The sequence below is a fragment of the Panthera uncia genome, assembly GCF_023721935.1.
Source record: "Panthera uncia isolate 11264 chromosome B2 unlocalized genomic scaffold, Puncia_PCG_1.0 HiC_scaffold_24, whole genome shotgun sequence".
NCBI lineage: Eukaryota > Metazoa > Chordata > Mammalia > Carnivora > Felidae > Panthera > Panthera uncia.
In genome coordinates, this window is record NW_026057580.1 from 24,764,507 (window position 1) to 24,776,986 (window position 12,480).

Below are 12,480 nucleotides of genomic sequence, written 5' to 3' on the forward strand. Positions count from 1 at the left end.
CTTCTCTTCTCTTCTCTTCTCTTCTCTTCTCTTCTCTTCTCTTCTCTAAGTAATCTCTACACCTAGCGTGGGGCTCTATCTCACAACCTGAGATCAGGAGTCTCAGGTTTTTCTGACTGAGCCAGCCAGGAGCCCTTGGTACAATACTTTGACTTTCACTTTTCTCCTCTTTTCTTAATTATATAATCCATTCTCCTTTTGGCACTTGGAGACAAACTCTTGATTGAATATATAATATTTTTCTTTGATTACGTTGAGAGTGGAGTAAACCAGTGATGATATTAAAACTGAATTTAGTACTGGCCAGGTTTCTTCTGATGAAAATGATACAAGGAACCCAGCTGTATTTGGCTTGTTTCATTTCTCTGTGACAGGGTTATTATGCTCTAGACGTGTCATTTGGGGGAGCCAAAGCACTGTACTTAAACTTCCAATCGTCCATTCAGTGTGGAAGGGAAGAGTAGTGAAATGAATTGAAGTTCATGGTTTGCAGGTGTTTATATGTTTTTCCTTCTGCTTTAATAGTAAATGGCTGCTGGGGTTTGCTAAATAGCAAATGAATAAGGCTAAATGTTGGGCATTTGTATTCCTAAAGTTTAACTTTTCACTTTTGCATGTTAGATGTCCTGTTGATATTTCAGTGGTTAAGAGAAATAAGTATTTTCAGCTGGATATGTGTCCTGTCACTTCAGAGCTGTAGTTGTTCCAAATCAGGTTGCCGATTCTTCCTTTGAGACCTACTATGAAATACCAGAATATTGCGTTTGGAATGTAGACTTGATTTTTCCAGTCATTGAACTGACTAATATTTTCTGAGTGCCTGTAGATGCAAAACACTGAATTATATTACAAATATTGCCACTTGATTAAGTCTTTGAAGAAAAGATTTGGTACTGTTGATTAGTGTATATCAGAGTTATTGTTTGTTGATTAGTGTATATCAGAGGTATTGTTTGTGCTGTCTCTAGATCCAGGTTGTTCGGGGATGCAGTAGAATCTGCATACAGATAGATTGAAATTTGGATTTGGGAAAGATAGTTTCTTGCTTATTCTGTGTCAGTTTTCATTTGGTTTGTTGTATATCCTTTCAAATGAATTCGAATTCATTTTAGTTCCCTTTTTATTTTATTTTTTATTAAAAAAATTTTTTTAATGTTTATTTATTTTTGAGAGAGAGAGAGTGAGCGTGCACACACACACATAGGCCCGCACAAGTGGGGGAGGGGTAGAGAGAGAGGGAGACACAGAATCTGAAGCTCCCAGCTGTCAACACAGAGCCCACAAAGGGGCTCAAACTCACCAGCTGTGGTATCATGACCTGAGCCGAAGTTGGACACTTAATCGACTGAGCCACCCAGGAGCCCCTTAGTGTCCCTTTTTAACATAAGCTTAATATGATTATTTTTCTTATTATTTACCACTCCCTTTGACACACAGGCACATAGGCACATGCACACACCGTGAAGAGTTACATTTTGGGTAGTATTTATAGAAGGATAAAGATAATTTGTTTGAAAGTTTTTAGTAGGTTGATGTCTGTAGTCATGAGAAAAGTCTACTTTTGAATTTCACGGCCTCTTTTTGGTAAGAGGATTAATTCTAGAACAGAGGGGCTCTTTCCAAGACCACATCTTTATCAGAAGCTGGGGTTTAATATATGTTAGAAATGATACACGCTTCCTCTACTGTCTCTTAAGCTTTTGTTATTTATTACTTGTTTATCAAATCCTGGAAATTGGTACTTTTGTTAGCTAAAAGGGTGTTTTGGTCCTTTAAGAGAGGAGATACTTGAAAAAAAAAAAAAGCATCACTCTGTGTGTGAGAGAATGTAGTGCCTGTGGATAAAAGTAATGGCTTATCTTAGTTTCTTGTGATGAGCTTTGCTACTTTATATTGTCCTATGGTCTCTTGTCTAACAAAATTGACAGGTTACTTACCTTTTTATGAGTGCATTTCTTTAAAACTGTATGATTGAATGCTTAGTGAAATTAGCCTTGGCTCCTGTGGTACTGAATGACAGAAGTGGAGAGAAGCGTGCTCCTTCCTTCCTTTTTTCCTTAAAAAATGCTGTTTGAATCAAGTTTGAATAAAGTTGACCTCCTGGGTAGTTGATGGAGGATAATTGAAATGAAATATTTTTCTTTTCTTCTGAGTATTGTGTTACTTTGCTCCAAATGACCTAATTAGCTTAAATGTTGTGAAGTGTTAGATTTTAGCAAACTGAGTTTAATTTGTGTTTCTTTATTTTTACTGTATATATGTAAAATTTGATAATTAATAAAGATTTAAAGGAATATCTGATAAATTCACCCTGTTTCACCTTCTTAAACCTAAGAAGCATAATTTGTCTAAATTATGCAAAATGCTAATTAAAGGGTTTAATTTGCTAATCATCTCAGTTTGATTAGAGGCAGATGCTGATTATCTGCACAAGTCTAAATGGACCTTTCAGAGATGGCTTTCATTATTTAAAATCAACTTGTCAAACTAATTAAGATATAAATTTAAGGAATAACAAATACCAGTAGTTATCTATAGACTTTCAGTGTAATGCAAGGCGAGATAATTCACAAATGCTTTACACCAAAGACTTGGTGTATGCAGTGTCATTATGAATTTCAGTACTCTCAAAGTTTAAGAGCTGAACTTGGGCTTTTTTACTGAGCTCATTAGATTGTCTCATCATACCTTTGTTGGTCCTTTGGGTCTCTGACATTTTTTCTGCCTCTTTTTTCCCTCTCCTATAAAGGAAAACAATGTTGCAGGGGAGCCAAGACAATCCTGCGTGTACATTTAAACCATACATAGGTATATAGGCAGATGTATCTCAAATAGGTATACTAAATTCCTCAGAGGAAGGACAGAAAACTGTTTACAGTTCAGTCAAGTGTCTGTGGCTGATTTAGGGTTAAGAGTAGAGAAACCTAGTCAGAGACTGCATAATTCCTAATCTGAGTTAGATACAAACAGCCCAGTAACAGAAAATGTTTGGGGTTTTTCATTTTAGACTTAGGGTGTTAGGATACAAGATTTGAGGTATATAAATATGGTCCTACTTTGATCTGCACCAAGGTCGAGGGTAGTAGGATGAGGCAGCATGATGTCTAAGTGGGGATAATCTGTATGTCATATGGCCTAGGGGTGGAGAGCACAGACAGGTTCTGGTGCCTTACTACCTGGGGTTGAATACTGGAGCTGCCTCTTAATGGTGGTTATATTTTTTCTCCAATTTGGTTTTCTCGTCTGAAAAATAGAAAATATAATAATACTGTCTCATAAGGTTAGGAAGCTTTAATAAAGTTAATACATGTAAAGTACTTAGAGCAGTGTTTGGCAGATAGTAAGCACATAATAAAAGGTAACTATAACTTATTTGTTACTTTCTAGTTTCTTTGTGAGATTTGCAAAAGATGGTGTACATAGAGAACATTGGGTTCTTTCCCCAAATATCCCTTTGAGTGATTTAAAAATGATTGCTACAAATATGTGTATAATAACAAAAAAATATATAAGAACTTGAGTTGTATGAGATAAGCTAATAGAATTTGGAATACTAGAATTTTTATTACAATGAATAAGTGCAGATTTTAATTTTAGTCCAGTTCTTTTTATGTCAGTTTAGCAGTATGTATAGATAATTGCTAGACTGACAACTGGATGGTTCCTGATCATGAGTAGTTTTTACATCTGGATTCAAAGGGTGGAATGGGAGGTGCTTTTGAAATTCAGTTATTTTTCTAGCTCTCAGAAGACTAAAAGGTTACTATGTAATAGGATAAAGAGTGTAAAGGGTAAAGAATGCCATGGGTTTTGTAAATACTTAGACCAGTAGAATTTGATGGAAGTGACACTGTACCAGTTTTTGAGTGCAGACCTTAAGAAACTGGCAGCTTCTACTTCCTGTATCTGGCATACTTTCTTTGGGAATCCTGAGATGTCATGTAAGAAGTCTAGCTAGATTTGCTCAGATCTGCTTGGTGGAGAGGTCTGTTCTGAAGCCTGGCATAAACTAGCAACTGCCATACTGGAGGGGCCATGTCTTGGCATTTCTCGACAGTCCCAGTGGAGCTCAGCCTTTTAGCCATCTCTGCCAAGGTGCCAGACGTGAGTGAAGCCATCTTGGGCTCTTCAGTCTATTTATTCATCATTTCAAGACCTCAGGTGACCTCATTTGATGCCATACGGAACAGATGAATTGCTGACTGTATCCTTTCTGAATTTCTGACCAACAAAATTGGGAGAAAATAAAACTGTTGTTGCTTTAAGCTGCTAAATTTTAGGGGTAATTTATTATGCGGTAACATGTAACTGGAATCCATAGGTAAGCTAGAGCTTCTGGCTTCTTAAATTTAAGCAGAAACCAAAGCAGTGTACCCTAGATACCCTCAACTCTACCATGATTTGGAAAGACTTTGAAACATAGTGAAAATTTTATAACTCAGAACTATAGTTAATAGTATGGAAAATGAAATTCTGGTAATTAGATGAGTAGAGAAGATAATCTGAGCTCCCTCAGATTACTCAGAAGGAACAGAAATAGGAACATTCTTGATGAATGCTTTCCATTTTTCACAAGTTTGATTGGTGAGGCTGCTTAAAAAGAGTTAGTTGAGAAGTTGATGCCTTTTTGATTTTGAAGAACAGAAGCTTGCTACATTTCTGAGATCTGCCAGGAGTTTGAAAATCTTTTGAGGTCGTCTTTATTTTCAGAGATACCTTTTTATGTTTCAGGACCTGAGGAAGAGAGGTAATAAGGTATAAGGTAGTTGATGTTTTCAGCGTTCTTACCCTCTCAGAGTTTGCCAAAATTTAGAGTAGACCAAAAATCAGCTAAGAGATGGTGAACTAAGAGATATGGTTAGGGCCTTATGTAGGTGCTATGGGGGATTCAAAACACTTAAAAAAACATTTTTTTTTTTTAACTTTATTTTAGAGAGAAAGAGACTGTGAGCTGGGGAGAGGGGCAGAGTGAGAGAGAAAGAGAGAGAGAGGGGCTCTCAAGCAGGCTCCAAGCCCAGCATAGAGACTGACGCAGGGCTTGATCCCACGACTGCCAAGATCATGACCGGAACAGACATCAAGAGTCAGACACTTAACCAAGTGAGCTACCCAGGTGCCCCCTAAAGCACTTTATTACATAGAAAGGTTATAAATAAGTGAGTAAAAGCACTCATAAGTTATTATAGACACCATTACTATAGAGGCTCCTTGATTTTTGTGTGCTGTTTTGAAATGGTTGCAGATTTTTCTTTTTAAATTAACATGTTTTTGTTTTATTCTTTTAAATATTTATTTTGAGAGAGAGAGTGAGAGGTACGTAGATTAACACACAGTTTATAAAAAGTGTGCTTGTTGGGGTGCCTGGGTGGCTCAGTTGGTTAAACATCTGACTTCTGCTCAGGTCATAATCTCAGTTTGTGAGTTCGAACCCCACATCAGGCTGTAGGATGTCAGCATAGAGCCTACTTTGGATCATCTGTCCCTTCTCACACTTCTCCTCTCCCATTTACATGTGTGTTCTCTTTCTCTCTCAAAAATAAATGAACATTAAAAAAATAAAAAGTGTGCTTGCTGTTCTGATATATCTTTAATCTAAGTCCCTAACTGCCAAAATTCTCTGAAGCACATGCTACATAGAAAATCTCGAGCTACTGGGGTCCTTCATAGTACTTCATAGCTAATACTTAATAAATGCTGTATGTATATCCAGCATTATGTTTGGTGTCACAGAGGATTTATATTTTTTTAGTTTGAGAGAGTAGAGACTGTTTTCATGAAACAAAGTGCAAAATAATAACCTGCCAGAATGTTTGATACAGTCTCTAAGAGTTATGAAAAAGTAAGGGGGATATTGCTACAGACTGGATTCATCTAGGAAGGCATCATTGAGCTGACAGTGTTTGAACTGAATTTCAAAAGATAAGAGATAAAGGAGGTACAGGTATTCTGATGGGTGGGATATTGTGCCAACTGCATCCTCAAATACTTGAATAATTTTCTGAGGAAGTAAAAATATTGAATTGGGTCAACAAAATGGGAAACCTTTGTCAAAGCCATAAAACTGCTTTCTAATATTTTCATTTGCAAATATATTTGAGCATCTCTTGGAATAAGTACCTCCTTTCCCTTTACCCCAGACACAAAAAAATAGCTAGTGTTCTATCCGCTTGAATTTCAGATAATGATCAAAATGTAAATTTAATAATAAATAAGATTTGATTTCCCATGGCTTATACGAAAAAATTGTAACAAGTCAATTTCTTTTTCGTACCTTATTTTTCCCTGCTTTTATTTCATTCTCCATGTGTTTGAATAAACGTAGCTGCACCATTGGTCCATATTGACTCTTAAGTTTCAACCTTTCCTCCCCAGCTAAGTAAAGCCATATTTTGATAATCTGCTGTAGGCTCCTTAACTTCAAAAGCTTCAGTCCTTAACCATATCTTTCATGAATCAGTTTGGCTCCCCTTCTTCCATTCATCTTGAAAATGTCCACAGTGCTATATAGTTTAAAAACTTAGAACCAAGTAAAGTTGAACAATTTTCTACTGGGCTACATTGTAAAAATGGGAAAGGAAAATTACTTTTTTTTGTTTTGTTTTGTTTTTTATTTGGAGGACATTTGCCAGTTGGAACCTCAACAAAGATTGAGTTTGGGAGGCCTTTAATTGTGCACCAAAAGGTTATTGCAGAAGAAAACATAAGGGAAATGTCATAAAGAAGAAAATTTGAAGCTCAGTAATAGAAAGCTGTGTGAAGAAATAGGCATTCTGCCAATTAGCTGGGTGCTTGAAATAAATAGTTTGGAATTAAAGAAACAGATGCAAATTTCAAAGACTGGATTAACTTAGTTCATAAAGAAACTGGGGAGTGGAGAACAAACTTCAGGTTATGGGAGTTGTAAAGCATATTTGCTATTCTTTATAGTTTTGCTCCAAAATACTTAGTTTTTATAATGTTAAATGTAAAATCAGAATTGTTAATTTAGTATTTTATGTTAAACCATTGAAATAAAATTCTAGGTATATTTAGGTGAAATGAATTATGATCATAGGAGTTCAGTCTTGAACTGTTGACTGTCCTAGCAGTCAGTAAATAATTCCCAAACTGGGCATAGTGTGGTTATGAGTTTGTAGGAAGGCTATCCAACAAAGCATATAAATGGTGTCTAACCCTTGGTCTCCTTATCTGTTGAATAGTCGTGACACAATTGTATAAGTAACCAATTAATAATAAAAGAAAACATTTGTATGTATTAAGGAGATGTACAAGAAAACATTAAATGTTCTTCTTTCCATAAATGTCTGGCTATTCTTGTGTTGCATTAGTTTGAAGTGAAGTAGGGTTCTTTAAGGTTTTATTACTATATACTTCTTTTGTCTTCTAGGCATTGTCACCCAAACCAAAAAAAGCAAGAAAGGAGATTGCATTCTTTATTGAAAGATATTTTTGCTGGATGTAGAATTTTAGGTTGGCAGGTACTTTTTTTTTTTAAGATTTTATTTTTAAGTAATCTCTACACCCAATATGGGGCTCAAACTTAAAACTCCAAAATCAAGAGTCTAATGCTCTACTGACAGCCAGCCAGGCCTCCCTTACGTTTTTTTATTTATTTTATTTATTTTTAAAGAGATTTTTAGACAGGTACTTTCTTTTAACACATTTAAGATACATAATTCTCCTGTGTTTTGGCTCCCATTTTTGCTATTGAGAAGTCAACTGATAGTCTAACTGTAGCTCCTTTGAGGGTAAGATAGCCACTGTGCTATTGTGATGGCCCCCATGTCAGGATATAGATCGATATGGGGGTCGAGATTGCTATGAGGACTGAAGCAGTAGAGACTATGATAACAGGATAGGCAGTAGTAGGAGAGCATTTGGTAGTGGGTATTGTAGGGATGATTACTATAGAGGAGGCTGGGACTGCTATGAAGACCGGTATGACACATGAGATGATGGGTCATGGAGCTCCAGAGATGTTTACTCTTGGGATAATCATAAGCATGATGGTAGAGTTTCCCTACCCCACCCCCAAGACCCAAACTGAATCTAAATCCTCGTAGTACTCCTAACGAAGAAGATTCCTCTGCTAGCAGAGGTTCTGGTTCAGTGAGCAGCCTCTGTCTTTGGAGGGTCAAAGCTTGTTAACACAGCGGCTAGAGACCAAGAAGTAGAATAGCAGCTACGGAAGGAATGGGAGAAACTACGACACCAGCTGCATGAGCCAAAACTAGAACAACAGCCTCAGGAGAGACACGCAAGCTGGCGAAGTGAAGAAACTCAAGAACAGAACAGTCCAGGACAGGAATTGAGTCATCACAGACTGGGACCTCAGCCCCATCTGGCAGAAATGCACGAAGGAGAGTGAAAGTTTCTAGAAAGTGAAACACTCAATAAAGAGGAAGACTGTCACTCTCCAACTTCTAAGCCTCCCAAACCTGAACAGCCTTTAAAAGTAATGCCAGCCCCTCCACCAAAGGAGAATGCTCAAATGAAGCCAAGTTCTAACCCTCCTGCTCCATCTTAGACCTCAGATACAGAGCAGCAATCCCCTACCAGTGGGGGGAAAATAGTTCAGGCTTAACCATCTGGGGAAGGACTAGCAAGGAAAGATGAAAATAAAGTAAATGAGGTGAGTGTCCCAAAGGGCCAAAGTGGGAACTCCAGCCATTGTCCGGAAGATGGAGGGAACAAAGACCACCTAAAGGAGACAGATAGGAAAGATGGCAAAAAGGATCAAGACTCCCAATCTGCACCTGAGTCAAAGAAACCTAAAGAAAATCCAACTTCCAAGTTGGGTTCGGCAAGCAAGTATTCTGCTTGATTTGTTGGTGAAGATGGGAATGAGGGAGAAGATTATACTGAATGGACCTCTGCATCTTGTGCTTTCCTTCTAGTCTCACTAGGAACATTCGAGAGCAAATCAAACCTCTATCCAGACAGGACTGTAAAACCCACCATCTCCTGGAGACCTTTCTTTAAAAACAGAAATAAAATGAAATTCTTTTGCATGCTGCTGCAGCCTTTACAGTATTGAATTAACTGGAGAATCGCCAGTGTAGTCAGAGAAAGAGACGTACAGCTTTGAAGGGAAAAGTTGTACAGTTTTACGACATAGGCAGTTGGCCTGTGTGATTAGTGCCTGGGGGTCTCCACTCAGCAAAATGGCAAGTGATAGTGATGCTGTGTTTGGATCTGGTTGGGCACTTGGGCAGGTATAAGGAAGAGTGTGAGATTTCTACCTTTTCATTCTTATCCTATTGTGGCATATATGAATTCTCAAACATTATCTGAATAAATTTTCCATCCTTGGAAAAGTAGGTTTAGTCTCTGAAGTTGTTTTAGTCTCTAGGAGGCTGCTAACCCCTCCTCTTATTTAATTCTGAGTTACTGGGGCCAGCCTAAGGGGAATTTCTTCATTTTATACCTCTTCACCTCCAGGGGAATAGTTAAGGAATGAATCTATTGGCCACTAAAGAATAAGAATAGGATTGCTTGGTGACCAAAATAAGTGAGAAAATTGTGGTTTGAAAGGAAGCTGTGGCGAGGCAACAAATTACTTTGTACCATTAATAGGGGGAAATGGTATGACCTCCAGTAAACACTGGAGCAGGAAGCACTTAGGGGTTGTGGGAATTCCCAACTCTTTTATATATCCTGCTTTTGCCTTTTCTTAAACAGTGAGTGTCCTTTCTGAAAGTTCTGAAACCCTGAACTGTTGAAATCTTGAAGCTTTAAAAATTTAGGCTCTTGTCCTGGTCTTAGTTCCTCATGCTACTTTTTTTTTTCATTCATCTAAATTTTATTTTTTATTTTATTTTTAACGAAATTTATTGTCAAATTGGTTTCCATATAACACCCAGTGCTCATCCCAACAGGTGTCCTACTCAGTGCCCATCACCCACTATCCCCTCCCCTCACCTCCCATCAACCCTCAGTTTGTTCTCAGTATTTAAGAGTCTCTAATGGTTTGCCTCCTTCCAGCTGTCTGTAACATTCCCCCCCCTCCCTGCCCCGGTCTTCTGTTGAGTTTCTCAGGATCCACATACGAGTGAAAACATATGGTATCTGTCTTTCTCTGCCCGACTTATTTCACTTAGCATAACACTCTCCAGTTCCATCCACGTTGCTACAAATGGCCAGACTTCATTCTTAATCATTGCCAAGTAGTATTCCATTGTATATATAAACCACATCTTCTTTATTTGTCAGTTGATGGACATTTAGCCTCTTTCCATAATTTGGCTGTGTTGAAAGTGCTGCTATAAACATTGGGGTACAAGTGCCCCTATGCATCAGCACTCCTGTATCCCTTGAGGAAATTCCTAGCAGTGCTATTGCTGGGTCATAGGGTAGATCTATTTTTAGTTTTTTGAGGAACTTTGACACTTTTTCAGAGTGGCTGTACCAGTTTGCATTCCCACCAGCAGTGCAAGAGGGTTCCTGTTTCTCCATATCCTCGCCAGCATCTATAGTCTTCTGATTTGTTCATTTTAGCCACTCTGACTGCCATGAGGTGGTATCTCAGTGTGGTTTTGATTTGTATTTCCCTGATGAGGAGTGACGTTAAGCATCTTTTCATGTGCCTGTTGGCCACATGGATGTCTTCTTTAGAAAAGTGTCTATTCATGTCTTCTGCCCATTTCGTCACTGGATTATTTGTTTTTCGGGTGTGAAGTTTGGTGAGTTCTTTATGGATTTTGGATACTAGCCCTTTATCTGATAGGTCATTTGCAAATATCTTTTCCCATTCATTTGGTTGCCATTTAGTTTTGTTGATTGTTTCCTTTTTTATCTCTGAGGTCAGAGAGGTTTTTTCCTATTTTCTCCTCTAGAGTTTGATGGTTTCCTGTCTCACATTCAGGTCCTTCATCTATTTTGAGTTTATTTTTGTGAATGGTGTAAGAAAGTGGTCTAGTTTCGTTCTTTTGCGTGTTGCTGTCCAGTTCTCCCAGCACCATTTGTTAAAGAGACTGTCGTTTTTCAATTGGATATTCTTTCCTGCTTTGTCAAAGATTAGTTGGCCATACTTTTGTGGGTCCAATTCTGGAGTCTCTATACTATTCCATTGGTCTATGTGTCTGTTTTTGTGCCAATACCATGCTGTCTTGATGATTACAGTTTTGTAGTAGAGGCTAAAGTCTGAGATTGTGATTCCTCCCGCTTTGGTTTTCTTCTTCACTATTACTTTGGCTATTTGTGGTCTTTTGTGGGTCCATACAAATTTTAGGATTGCTTATTCTAACTTTGAGAAGAATGCTGGTGCAATTTTGATTGGGATTGCATTGAATGTGTAGATAGCTTTAGGTAGTATTGACATTTTAACAATATTTATTATTCTAATCCATGAGCACGGAATGTTTTTTTTCCATTTCTTTGTATCTTCTTCAATTTCCTTCATAAGCTTCCTGGTCTTTCTGTGGTTTTCAGCATACAGATCTTTTACATCTTTGGTTAGGTTTATTCCTAGGTATTTTATGCTTCTTGGTGCAATTGTGAACAGGATCAGTTTCTTTATTTGTGTTTCTGTTGCTTCATTATTAGTGTGTAAGGATGCAACTGATTTCTGTACATTGATTTTGTATCCTGCAACTTTGCTGAATTCATATATCAGTTCTAGCAGACTTGTGGTGGAGTCTGTCAAGTTTTCCATGTATAGTGTCATGTCGTCTGCATAAAGTGAAAGCTGGACTTCATCTTTGCCAATTTTGATGCCTTTGATTTCCTTTTGTTGTCTGATTGCTGATGCTAGCACTTCCAACAAACACTATGTTAACAGCGGTGAGAGTGGACATCCCTGTCGTGTTCCTGATCTCAGGGGGAAAGCTCTCAGTTTTTCCCCATTGAGGATGATATTAGCTGTGGGCTTTTCATAAATGGCTTTTATGACGTTTAAGTATGTTCCTTCCATCCCAACTTTCTCAAGGGTTTTTATTAAGGATGCTGAATTTTGTCAAATGCTTTTTCTGCATCGACTGACAGGATCATATGGTTCTTATCTTTTCTTTTATTAATGTGATGTATCATGTTGATTGATTTGCGAATATTGAACCAGCCCTGCAGCCCAGGAATGAATCCTACTTGATCGTGCTGTTGATTGATTTGCTAGTTATCTTGTTGAGAATTTTTGCATCCATATTCATCAGGTATCTTGGCCTGTAGTTCTCTTTTTTTGTTGGGTCTCTGTCTGGTTTGGGAATCAAAGTAATACTGGCTTCATAGAATGAGTCTGGAAGTTTTCCTTCCCTTTCTATTTTTTAGAACAGCTTGGGAAGGATAGGTATTATCTCTGCTTTAAAAGTCTGGTAGAATTCCCCTGGGAAACCATCTGGTCCTGGACTCTTCTTTGTTGGGAGATTTTTGATAACTGATTCAATTTTTTCACTGGTTATGGGTCGGTTCAAATTTTCTATTTCTTCCTATTTGAGTTTTGGAAGTGTGTGGGTGCTTAGGAATTTGTCCATTTCTTCCTGGTTGTCC

General features: G+C 37.8%; 1 protein-coding gene and 1 pseudogene across 2 annotated transcripts in view; both read left to right on the forward strand.

Annotated features, from left to right (window-relative positions):
- PRIM2 (DNA primase subunit 2) overlaps positions 1-12,480 on the forward strand; it is a 342,309-nt gene that overhangs the window by 30,663 nt on the left and 299,166 nt on the right. The window lies entirely within an intron of this gene.
- On the forward strand, positions 7,784-9,410 carry LOC125938156 (eukaryotic translation initiation factor 4B-like; annotated as a pseudogene).